This window comes from Lycium barbarum, chromosome 1, assembly GCF_019175385.1.
Source record: "Lycium barbarum isolate Lr01 chromosome 1, ASM1917538v2, whole genome shotgun sequence".
Lineage (NCBI taxonomy): Eukaryota > Viridiplantae > Streptophyta > Magnoliopsida > Solanales > Solanaceae > Lycium > Lycium barbarum.
The window spans coordinates 24,238,741-24,249,487 of NC_083337.1; the positions used below are offsets into that span (position 1 = coordinate 24,238,741).

At 40.4% G+C, this 10,747-nt stretch overlaps 1 non-coding gene across 1 annotated transcript; it reads left to right on the top strand.

Moving 5' to 3' along the window:
- Positions 1 to 5,225: 5,225 nt before the first annotated feature.
- Positions 5,226 to 5,331, top strand: LOC132619219 (small nucleolar RNA R71). The gene has a single exon (XR_009574619.1). It is a non-coding gene; the product is annotated as a small nucleolar RNA R71 (small nucleolar RNA).
- Positions 5,332 to 10,747: the final 5,416 nt, after the last annotated feature.

Below are 10,747 nucleotides of genomic sequence, written 5' to 3' on the forward strand. Positions count from 1 at the left end.
TGACAGTCCGTCTAATGTACCGTCTAACAGTAACAGTGAGTACTATTTGCTGACTTAATTCTGCGCTTCCTTTTACGGACCGTATAAATTTGACGGGCCGTAAAATTTGGTGTAGAATTTCCATCGGCGTTTTTGCACTTTTTCCTCCAACTTGTTCATATCCTGCACCATAAAAAACATTACCCTATATGCTGCAAACGAAAATAAAGAAAAAAATAAACATTACACTTGGGTTGCCTCCCAAGAAGCGCTTGATTTGACGTCGCGGCACGACGGTGGTATCCCTTCATTCCTTGTCTGTGAACACCAAGTCAGTGTTCGTTCCGAGGTGTTTCAACCCGTACCGGTCAACATGCTATCTTCCGAAACCATCCCATGATAGTGCTTCAACCTCTACCTATTCACCTTAAATGTCCGAGTTCCAGCTCCGGACTTTAACTTAATCGCTCCATGGGGTGAAGCACCTACCACCTCAAACGGACCAGACCATCTTGATTTTAACTTACCGGGTAGCAACTTCAATCGAGAGTTAAACAGTAAGACAGGATCACCCTTGTAGAACTCCCGCTTCAGAATTTTCTTGTCATGGTATTGCTTCATCCTTTCTTTATATAGTGCTGCACTCTCATATGCCTGGTACCGAAACTCATCCATCTCATTTAGTTGAAACAACCTGAGCTTTGTCGCTTCTTCCCAATCAATATTAAATTTCTTTAAAGCCCACATGGCCTTGTATTTAAGTTCAACCGGCAAGTGACAAGCTTTTCCGAACACAAGCTTGAAGGGTGAAGTTCCAATCGGAGTCTTCAAAGCAGTCCGGTATGCCCATAGAGCATCATCGATCTTGCGGGCCTAATCAGTTCTATTCGCATTCACTGTTTTGCTAGAATACTCTTGATCTCCCTATTGGATACTTCAACTTTCCCACTTATCTGAGGATGATAAGGTGTTGCCACCCTATGTTTTACCCCATATTTCTCCCTCAATCCCGCGAAAGCTCTATTACAAAAGTGAGACCCACCATCACTGATTATAGCCTCAGAGTACCAAATCGAGTAAATGTGTTCTTCTTGAGGAACCCCATGACACTCTTGGCCTCGTTATTAGGTAAAGCCACAACTTCTACCCATTTTGACACATAATCCACAACAACCAAGATGTATTTCATGCCACCTGAACTCACAAAGGGTCCCATAAAGTCAATCCCCCAGACATCGAACACTTCTACCTCCATAACAAAATTCATAGGCATCTCTTGCCTTCTGCCTATATTCCCTTGCCTCTGACATTGATCGTAAGACCGCACCAATAGATTAGCATCATGAAAAATGGTCGGCTAGTAATAAACGCACTCAAGTACCTTAGCCGCAGTCCAATTTCCGCTATGATGACTCCCAACAGGAGAGTCATGGCACGCCTTTAGAATCGCCATCACTTCACTTTCAGGAACACAACACTGAATGATGTTGTCAGCGCATGTTCGGAACAAATAAGGCTCGTCCCAATAGTATTGCCGAGCATCCCGTAAGAATTTCTTCTTTTGGTAGGCTTTGATATCTTCTGGAACTATGCCTGTTACCAAATAATTGGCAATGTCAGCATACCACGGTGCTACCTCCATTGATACAGCCAACACCCTCTCATCCGAAAAAGCATCATCTATGTCACGCTCATCAAAAGGTCTCCCAACCTCTTCAAGCCGAGATAGATGGTCAGCAACTTGATTCTCGGTGCCCTTGCGATCCTTCACCTCAAAATCAAACTCTTACAGCAATAGTACCCATCGGATCAGTCGCGGCTTTGCCTCTTTCTTTGCCATAAGGTATCTCAGTGCTGCATGATCAGTGTATACCACGACTTTGGACCCCAACAAATAGGCCCGAAATTTCTCAAAAGCAAACACAATGGCAAGCAGCTCTTGCTCTGTCACTGTGTAATTCATCTTGGTAGCATTCAGTGTTCTGCTTGCATAATAGATCGGGTGCATAATTTTATTGTGCCTCTGCCCAAGCACATCACCTATTGCGAAACCACTAGCATCACATCAATTCAAAGGGAAATGACCAGTCAGGCGCAACAATAATAGGAGTAGTAGTGATACCCTCTTTTAACTCCTCAAACGCCTTCCGACACTTATCATCAAACATAAACTTTGCCTTTTTTTCAAGAAGCTTGCACATCGGGTTAGCAATCTTGGAGAAATCTTTGATGAAGCGCCTATAAAACCCAGTATGTCCTAAGAAACTTCGAACACCCTTGACTGAGATAGGTGGAGGAAGTTTTGCAATTACATTAATTTTTGCTTGATCGACCTCAATTCCCTTTTCAGAGATTTTGTGACCGAGGACAATCCCTTCCTTCACCATAAAATGACACTTCTCCCAATTTAGCACGAGATTTGTTCCCTCACATCTTTTCAGCACTTGGCCCAGATGGCCAAGACAATCTTCAAACGAATCACCTACAACAGAGAAGTCATCCACGAATACTTCCAAGAAGTCCTCTACCATGTCATAGAAAATTGACATCATGCACCTCTGAACAGTGGCTGGTGCATTACACAAACCAAAAGGCATTCGGCTAAATGCAAACGTCCCATAAGGATAAGTAAAAGTAGTCTTCTCCTGATCTTCTAAAGCAATGTTGATCAGATTGTAGCCCGAATGCCCATCAAGGAAGCAATAGTAGGAACGCCCCGCTAGTCTATCAAGCATCTGATCAATGAAAGGCATAGGGAAATGGTCCTTGCATATGGCTGTGTTGAGCTTGCGATAGTCCATGTAAACTCTCCATCCGGTGACAGTTCTAGTTGGGATCAACTCATTTTTTACATTCGGCACAACAGTGATGCCGCCCTTTTTAGGAACACATTGGACTGGGCTCACCCATTTACTATCAGCAATTGGGTAAACTACTCCCGTATCTAACTATTTGATGATCTTTTTCTTGACGACCTGTTGCATGTTCTCGTTCAGTCACCTCTGATGCTCTATACTCGGTTTGCTCTCCTCCTCCAACTGGATATTTTGCTCACAGATCCCAGATGGAATACCTCGAATGTCTGCTATGGTCCAACCAATAGCACACCTATACTCCCGCAACACCTCCAAAAGCTGTAGAATCTGCTCCTCAGTCACTAGGGCTAAAACAATCACCGGCAATGTATTGTCCACACCAAGGAACTCATACTTCAGATGTGATGGGAGTTGCTTAAGCTCCAACTTGGGCAGCTCAATAATCGAAGGCTTTGCTTGAGGAGTTGTTCTATTTTCCAGATCAAGATTCAGCTTCTTTGGGTGGTAAGAATATGAACCCAACCCAACAAGTGAATTAACTATCTCCACATAACCTTCCATTTCCTCAACATCAAAGTTAACAAGAATACCAGCTAGAGCTTCACCCAAACTTTCTTCTTCCATCTTGAACTCCACTGCTTCATCAACAACATCAAACAAATCAATTATCGAAATGCTCTCATAAGAACTTGGTAACTTCATCCCTTTGCTAGCGTGAAAAGTAACTTTTTCATCGTTGACTCGGAACTTGATTTCATTTTTTGCCGAATCCATCAGAGCTCTCCCTGTAGCAAGGAAAAGTCTCCCCAGAATAATAGGAATGTCCCGATCAACAACACAGTCAAGAATCACAAAATCAGCAGGCAACATAAAATCACCAACCCGCACAAGTACATCATCAACCACCCCTACAGGTCTTTTGGTAGACCTATCAGCCATTTGTAACCTCATAGTAGTCGACCTTGGCATCCCTAAACCTGATTGTTTGTATATAGCAAGGGGCATCAAGTTAATACTCGCCCCATTATCACACAATGCACGAGCAAAATCATGGTGCCCAACAGAACAAGGAATGGTGAATGCCCCAGGATCTCCCTTTTTCTGAACAGTAGTAGTTGAGATGATGGAACTCACAGTGTAAGTCAAAATTATGGTTTCATGTTGAACCGTTTTCTTCTTGGTCAGCAGGTTCTTCAAATATTTAGCAAAACCCGGCATCTCCTTGACAGCTTCTAAGAAGGGAAAATTTAGAGATAACTGCTTCAACTGATCACAAAACTTCTCGAACTTAGCATCTTCCTTCTTCTTTACCAACCTCTGAGGAAAGGGAGGTTTAGACTTGAAAAGCTGAGTCAAAGGGCGGAAAGCCCCTTTCACAGTCTGCTTGCTCGTGTTATCAGCATCCTTCACTATCTCTGGAATATCAGCAACCTTCTTGTCAACAGGATTCTCATCAACAATAATGGGTGCTTCAGATTGCACCTCATCCTGTTCATCTATTGTCTCAAGATCAATCACCTTCTTATCAGTCCCTTGGAGTGTTTTACCACTCCTAGTAGTAATGGAAAACACACGGTCTACACCGCCTCCCCCATTCTTTGGATTTGGAATACTGTCACTCAGAAGTCCTTCTTTTTTAGGAGGGTGCTGCTCTCTAGAAATATCCCTCATCTGTGACTCAAGCTTCTGAATAGCCACTGTACGGGAACCCACTGTCTCTGTTAGCCCAGATAAAGTCCTCTCAAACTTAGATTGGTTGTCTAGAATCTTCTCAAGCATTGATTCAACCTTCGAACTACCTTACTCTGTTGACTGCCCTTTCGGTGGTATATAAGGATTGGAACTCTTGTTCCCAAAATTGTTACTGTTGTTGTATCTCCCTTGGGTCGCACCACCATAATTATTGTTGTAGTTTCCAGAGTTGTTATACGCACCTTGACCTTGCTGAGGTCTCCATGGATTCTGATTCTGATAACCACCTTGGTAGTTCTGTCTTTGGTAACCCCCTTGAGAATTATTAAAATAATTAGCATCTTCAACCTGCATAGGGGGCCCATCATGGAACGGACCATCTTGAGTATGGTACATCCCTTTTGGCAACACAGTATCATCCTCACAAACATTTACCTTCTTAATCTGGGATTCATCAAACTTCTTTGTTAGCAAGGAAATATTTTTGCAAGTTCTGCCAATGTTTGCTGGGTATCTTGATTCTCCTTTACTATATTCTGGATCATAGCACTACCATACGGGACCACATTAGCATTGTTTGAGTGCCAAGACTGATTATGAGTCGTCAGCTTGTTAAGTATGTTAGTCACTCGTCGATACGATTTGTTCATGAAATAACCATCAGCTGCATTATTAGCAACTGACTGCGTCACTGGATCTAGCCCTCGGTAGAACTTCTCCATTAATATATGATCCGGAAAACCATGATTCGAGCTCTTCTGCAAATACTCCTTGAATCTCTCCCAGGCTTCATATAGTTGTTCCCCCGGTCGATGCTTAAATTCATATATCTTGTCACGAATTTCAGCCTTCTTGCTGGGGGGGTACCATTTTGTGAGAAAAGCAGTCACCATCTTTGCCCATGAAGTAATCGAATTTCGGGGCAGCTTCTCAAACTATGTTCTTGCCTCTCCAGTTAAGGAATATTTAAATAACCTCAACTGAATAACATCTTGTGGAACGTTGTTCTGGATGTGATTAGCACACACATCTGTAAAATTCTGCAAATGATGTTGAGGGTCATTTTCGGTAGACTTCCGAAAGTATCCCTCAAGCTTCAACAACTGGTATAGAGAGGAGTCAATTTTCACGCTAGCAGCTACAACTCGAGGCTGAACAATAGCGGATGCATAGTCCTCCTCTGGAACAAGATCAGCGAAAATATTCTCATCATCTGATTCATTCGCCTGATTGTTCAACCGATTCCCCTGGTTACCAGCACGTTGATTTTGCTGATTCTGATTCATGTTCACCTGGTTTACACAGAGTAGCAAACAAGGTGTGATGGAATAAGCAAAAGACTTCAATCAAAGCAAACACTATTTAGTAATTTCAAAATCGTATTCCCCGGCAACGACGCCAAAATTTGATACGCTCAAACTACACCTATTAATGGTATAATGCAGACGTTGTCAAATATAATAACCCAACAAGGTTGGGGTCGAATCCCACATGGAATATGGTGTGAAAAGGTTACTAAAGTCATAGGATGCTAAGTTTAGGTCTAATGTCTTAATCCGATGATTTTGGTAATAGTTGGTTTTTTCCTATGACTAATTGCTATCTACTTGCTTTGGTGGAAATTTATGATAAAAGAAACTAAGGCTGTGTCCCCGTTAGATATGGTGTATGATCATGGGTATTGATCTTGATATACTTCTAATGGATCATTATGTGAATGCACTTAATCTCTATATGAATCTCTACTATTTTCCAATAAATAAAGATTATCTCTTTCTATGATTTTCCCAAATATAAGAAAGTAACTATGAAGAATGATTAATCTTGCCAAGTAAATTCGACTTATTCCTAAGTGAATTTATTAAACAAAGTTTAAATCTTTGAGTCCTTGTTATTTATTCTTATCAACCCTAATTATTTTCCCACATAAATCAAGGTTTATGACTTTAATCAATGTTGGCAACCATTAATTATGAATAAAGAATGAAGAATAAATAAACCCTAATAATCCATTATGTGTATATCAACCACAAACCCAATCACAAAATACCCATCAATTGGGTTCACAACCCTAGTAAGGGAAATTAGCTACTCATAGAAAAAGAAGAACAATTGACAATAATTGAAATCATAATGCTTACGAATTGATTGCTTGATCTTGAGAGGAAAGTAATTGTAATTGTTTGTAATCCAAAAGACTTCCAAAACTATGAGTATTTAATGCTATGAAGAAAATAAAACTAAAAACTGGTGTAATCGTATATAAAACCTATAACAAGTATTTATAAGACCCTAAATCGTGAGAAGTGAAAAGACGCAATTGCCTATCGGGTTCAGTCTACGATCCATTCTACGGTCCGCAAAACAGTTATGCGGACCATCAAATTCCTTCGTTTCATCCGTCAAAGATTCTCCAGCATTTTTCACGATACATTTTGACGGACCGTCAAATGTTCTGCGGTCCATATAATTGTTCCGCAGGAATGGCTCGTCGAACACTGCTCACTGTGACCATTATATGGTCAATTTGACGGTCCGCATAAAGTTTTGCGGCCCATCTAATTTCTCCGTCAATCTGCCTCTTCAGTGATTTTGTTATTTTCTCCACTTCTTCAACTTTTGCCATCAAAACAGTTAATACCTTAAATCAAATAAAAAAACACGTAAAATCACGTAGACTTGCTTAAAAACAAGTAAAACTTATAGCCGAAAAGCATCGATTTTGGCATTAAATCACGCCGCATCAATGGCCTATTAATAATTCTATGCCTCAAAAATGCCATTTTTCAATGGCTGAAACACCTTTATATCAACGTCAACAACTATGCCTATATACATATACATCAACCGACGAGGCTAACAAAATAATATACCAAAATATGAGTCGACAAGAAAAAAGACATCTACTTTACATAACTGTCTACGAGCCTATAAGAAGAGTATGAAACATCATCATAGGACAGGGCCCGGCTATGCCCATATGTATATACACAAAAGAATAGTACCAACAACTACAACTCCGAATCAAATGGAGCTCCTCTATGCAGTCTCTGAACAAGCAGTCTATGGGTCAAGTCTATCTCCATGTCCACCTGCGGGCATGATGCAACGTCCACAAATAAAAGGACGTCAGTACGAATAATGTACTGAGTATGTAAAACATAATCAATAAATAATGGAGACAGGAGAAACAACACAAGATAGAATAGTCATAGGATGGAAGAGCCATCTATACCTCTAGCGACGTTCATCATATTTACTTACCCTCTTTCTAATGGGAAACCTGCATTTCATACTTTTATACATATAGTAGTATCATACCCGACCATAGAGGTTCGGTGTCTTACGTACTCGATCATAACAAGGTTCGGTGTTATACCTACCTGGCCCTACTAAGGCTTAGTGTTATCCATACCCAATCGCAGTTGTGCGCGCGCGATAGATATCATACCCGGCCATATAAGCTCGGTGTTCTTAACAATCATGCTTTGATTATATATATATATATATATATATATATATAGGAGTACATACATATCTTCAATATCATCATCATCATCATTACATCATTATAACTTTCCTTAGAAGATCAACTATTATAGGATGGGACCAATAGTGTCACAGGAATATCAAGAACTGTGAGCTTTAATAATTCTGGGAAATGAAGTCATCATGGAAGGCGTTATGGAATTCATGTGAAAGTATATGACAAATGGGAATATGCCTTAAGAAGAAGGGTTAGCCTTACATACCTCTTTGTCTTCTCAACTATCTAACGTTCACCGCCAAGGCTTGAGAAATCTACATTTAAAAGGATTCATACCAAGGTTAAGTTCTAAGGACACTCTTCAATTCAAACTAGAATAACTTATGAGGTAACAAAAATTGGGCAGCATTTCCCGTATTTCATTGACTTCACCATATCACAAAACAACTCCTAACCAACCATAATAACATCCACAATATCATACTCAAGTAATCATATTCAATTAAGTCTCGAAGTTCATTCTCATATTCAACTTACATCAACAACTTCACATCCACCCTTTGCACAATTTCATACAACACTTCCTTGTCATCATTAATACCCTTCATAGCAAGATTATATCCATAGCATACTAAGAATCATGACTCAAGTTAGTTTACTACTCACAAACATCATGAAATCTACATTTAGACCTCATCTTCTACTTTCTCCTTTCACCCAAGTTATTCAACAACTAAGCATTCTTAATACCATGAAGTAAGCATGAAAACTAACCTTTTATCTAATAGAAAATGAGCTTTGGAGAAAGTTATCAACTTGTGTGAAAACCCTAGCTTCAATACCCAAAAATTATTGAAGTCTACTAACCCTAGCAAGTCTTACAACACATGGATATCTTGAATCTTTCCTCTTGATCTTTGATTTCTCTTGGATTTGTGTTGATATGGTGTGAGGAATATTCTAGAGCTCTCAAGAGTTGTGGAGAAGATGGAAAATGAAAAATAGAACTTGGGTTATCTATTTATAACAAGAAAAACGGACTGTATAATACTACCAGGGATTGACCCTTCTCTGTAATGTTATACGGACCATTATACGGATCGTATAAAGTTATACGAACTGTATAAGTGGTCGTATAACTCACTATTTTTCTGAACTTTCTCTCGTTGATTCGTTTCACTTTAAATCCTTATGGAACCTTACCTGCAAGATTTTATTGATCGAATGACAAGAACCTGGCGAGTGATGGACGCTAATAATAAAAAGTCTATTGAGTTAGTGTCTTATCGATTGCGAGACATTGCTACAAGTTTCTATGAGGCTTAGGAACGGTGCAGAGGGCCAAAGGCACCTCATGCAATATAGAGAGAGTTTTTTGAGGCATTTCTACGTCATTGTTTGCCAATAGAACTTCGTCGGGGGACAGTACATGGATTCTTGAACTTGCGTCAGGGAAACATGAGTATGAGGGACAGTGTACATCAGTTTATGAATAGTTGGGGACGCATTTGATTAATGAGTGTTATACTGCCACATTCCTTGAGGGTATGGATATCCTGAGCATTCAAGCGTATGCTAAAAATTATGAAGATAGAAAGTGAAAACAACGTGAGGATCATGACAAGGGTCATCACAAAAGGAGTAGGTCCGCTGGAAAGTTTGAAGGGTCACGGAGTGATTTTAATCCCCAGCATTCGAGGCACTCAGTTTATCCTACAGCTAGTGCGCCTGCACAGTTTTAGAGGCCCTAGTTTGATAGGGCTGCTTATTCCGGACAGGTGCAGAGTTCTCGGGCTTCAGGCTCTCAGCAGCGGAGGGATTCTGGATAGATGATGCCACCTCCTCCGCGATGTGCTACTTGTGGTAAGAACTACTTAGGGCTGTGTCATCAAGGTAGGTGTTTTACTTGTAGGGATCCTGGACATTTTGCTAGGGAGTGTCCAAAAAGGGCTAGAGGTGGTATATTCAGACAGAAGGGTCAGTTACTACATCATTATCTTCAGTACATCCCTCAGAGTGAGGACCTCAGGCATCCTCTGGCTGAGGTAGAGGTAGAGGTGGAGCATCAAGCTGCGACAGTGGTTAGAACCACATTTACTCTTTGACAGAATGGCAGGATTAGGAGTCGTCACCTGACGTTGTCACAGGTACATTGTCCGTTTCTGGATTTGATGTATACGCATTGATGGACCCGGGTGCTAATTTATCTTATGTCATTCATTTTGTTTCTAATAAATTTGGTAGAAAACCAGAGTTGATAAGTATACCTTTTAAGGTAGCTACCCGTAGGTGACTTTGTGGTAGCTAGAAAGGTGTATAGAGACTGTGAGGTAGTAGTTTTTAATCGATGTACCTTACCGGATCTTATAGAACTTGAGATGGTGGATTTTGATGTGATAATGGGCATGGATTGGTTAGCATCTTGTTATGCTAGTGTCGATAGTTGGGCGAATCTTGTTAGGTTTCAGTTTCTAGGTTAACCTGTCCTTGAATGGAAGGGTAATGTTCGAACACCTAAAGGTCGGTTTATTTCTTACCCCCGATCTTGCAATCTATTCTGATAGTGAATGAATTTTCAGATGTGTTTCCTGATGAACTTCCAGGTCTTTCACCAGAAAGAGAAATTGAATTTGGTATTGATGTACTTCCGGATACTCAACCAATATTTATCCCTCCATCTAGAATAGCTCCAGCCGAGCTACGTGAATTGAAAGAGCAGTTACGATACTTGTTAGAAAAGGGCTTCATAAGCCCTAGTACCTCTCCATAGGGA